The 2,378-nt window shown below is 35.3% G+C and overlaps 1 long non-coding RNA gene across 1 annotated transcript in view; it reads left to right on the top strand.

Moving 5' to 3' along the window:
- Window positions 1-394: 394 nt before the first annotated feature.
- The window catches only part of LOC147471690 (uncharacterized), a 4,319-nt gene continuing 2,335 nt past the window's right edge, over window positions 395-2,378 (top strand). Inside the window, exon 1 of the long non-coding RNA XR_015191099.1 lies at window positions 395-2,378. This exon is cut by the window's right edge and continues 486 nt beyond it. This is a non-coding gene — a long non-coding RNA (uncharacterized LOC147471690).

Below are 2,378 nucleotides of genomic sequence, written 5' to 3'. Positions count from 1 at the left end.
CACCTCCCACCCAACCCCAAACACCACCCCCACCCGCCTCCCCACCCCCACCCCCTCCCCCACGCCCCCCACACACAACGTCATCTCACAAACACACTCACACACACAAGAAACACAAACACAGCACACACAAACTCTCACACAAGACACACACAAACAAACAACTCTCCTCACTAAATCTACAAACCAACAACAAAAAGCTTGCCAAGCACAGAACTACAATACCGACACCAAACTCCCTCCACCAGTCAGAGACCAACCTACATCATACTTATGTACATCCATTTTTCCATCATCTTTGCTATGGTCTGTGCCATGCTTTTATGAATCTTGAATTCCATAAGTATACTGGAATTCAGATATTACATCAAAGTCTTAGTGTAATTAAAACCAGTGTGTGTGTAAAGAAAACATAATTTATTCCCATAATTATTCCAATAACTGTCATTAAAACCAAATCATAATTGTAAATAAATAAATCTATGCAAGGTACATAAAAATCGTTCAAATCCTAATATCTGGTATCTAAACCTGTACTTGTCTGAAAATACTGTATACAATCATAAATTAAAACAAAATAAATACAATATTTACAGTCAGAGCAATTACTGGAAAAGAAAAGTAAGCAAGATGAAAAAAATATACAATCTATTATCACAGTACTGCATAACAATCCTTGTCAAATGAAACACATCATTAATATTAGCACTCTTTCATTTAGCTTTGATGAACAAACCTTTTTGATACATGGAACAAAAATTCTGAGATTTTCAACCACCACTTCCTCAATGTTGTAAATAGATTCAACAAATGAATAATAGCACATCTATAAAATTTGTAACACAGTAGTCCATGTCTGTTATGTGTTATCATTTGAACTAATTATGTACCCTTTGCCTCCTGCTCTCCCACATACTTGCTATTCTTCATACTGGCTGTAGTAGACTTAATATTAATGCTTAAGTTATGTCACTCATTAAATGTTCACCACTACTTTTATAATGATAAGTTTATTAAAGCCATCTTGAATACTGATAACATACCAAAATTTTCCAGGTAAGTATTATCTCCATCAAATCACTAAATTTCATATAATTTTCTAACCATTTATCTACCCCTTTATTCAAGGAGAGCATTAAGAGCAAAAAAAAATACCATAAGAAAATTACGTGCTAATATTTGTATCTTCGTACACAAGTAGAGTTTCTCCAAAATGTACTTTTTCTTCTTTTCTCTTGGGTAATAATTGAATAATGGTATCAAAATTGTCACACCACTTTGCACAACTCTGTTCCTATTATTTGAAACTGAAAAAAATTAACAAGACAAACTTCAGACCTATCTGATGAAAAGGAAAATAACTTTAATTAATGATGAAAAATCCACAAAATTACTTAGGAGGAAAATTCCTATTATGAAGGTGAAGGTGTATCTTCAACAATCATATATAATGGAAATTTGTATCCCTTCCACAAGTTTGTCTAATATAACATCATTAATTTTAAAATTCTAGCGATAAAATGCTATTTACAAGTATTTCTTTGATAAGTTTAATGATATTATACCATCCGTAAAAGAAAGGAAAATGAAAGAAAAACTTAAACTGAATGGGAAAAGGAACATTTTCTAACCATTAGGACTAAAACACACAAATTGTACTTGCAAAGTAACAATTGATTGTACATATCAACAGTGTAGTACTTTGCCTTAGGAAGCAGACAAACGGAAGACATCAAATGATATTGTCCATAATTATTCAACATGTGGGAAAAAGGATGTTCCTTTCCAATCAAATCAAAGAGATTCAAATCTGGATAGTTTCTTCCATCATGAACAGTGGACATACAAAAATGTGCTCTTGATTCTTTGTCCATAATTTTTCTAATGCCTGGCAGTTTGGCTGGAACACATTGCAGAAAATGAATTACATTTCACTGAACAAAGTGACATGCATAATCAAAGATCTTCCTTCTGTTGTATGCATATACCTAGGGGATACTGCTGATAAATTTTAACCCACTCACGCCGGATGACGTGCTGACACGTTTCATGGTTTTTGCGTCCGACGCCGCCGACGAGATATCTGGCCAAGGCCGGCGCTCGGGGTGAGCGATCGGGCAGCCCAGGCTCGCGGCCCGTGCGCCCGAGAATCTCGAAGCGTTCGAATGATGCGTTCGAAAACCTCGGTATAGCAACCGTGCAAAGCCGGAATGGCCCCGGCGTGAATGGGTTAAGAATAGTGAATGATTGCTATAGATGCCAACTTTCCACATATTAACTAAATGTCTGCAGTATATTTTCAATAATCTATCAATAGTAATAACTAAAAAAATGGCAATCATCTACACTACATCAAGGAAAAAAGAGGACAAAAGGGT

Source organism: Penaeus japonicus, unplaced genomic scaffold (assembly GCF_977035675.1).
Source record: "Penaeus japonicus unplaced genomic scaffold, GWHDUDI00000001_assembly GWHDUDI00000006, whole genome shotgun sequence".
In the NCBI taxonomy this organism is placed as follows: domain Eukaryota; kingdom Metazoa; phylum Arthropoda; class Malacostraca; order Decapoda; family Penaeidae; genus Penaeus; species Penaeus japonicus.
This window is presented reverse-complemented; position numbering and strand designations above follow the sequence as displayed.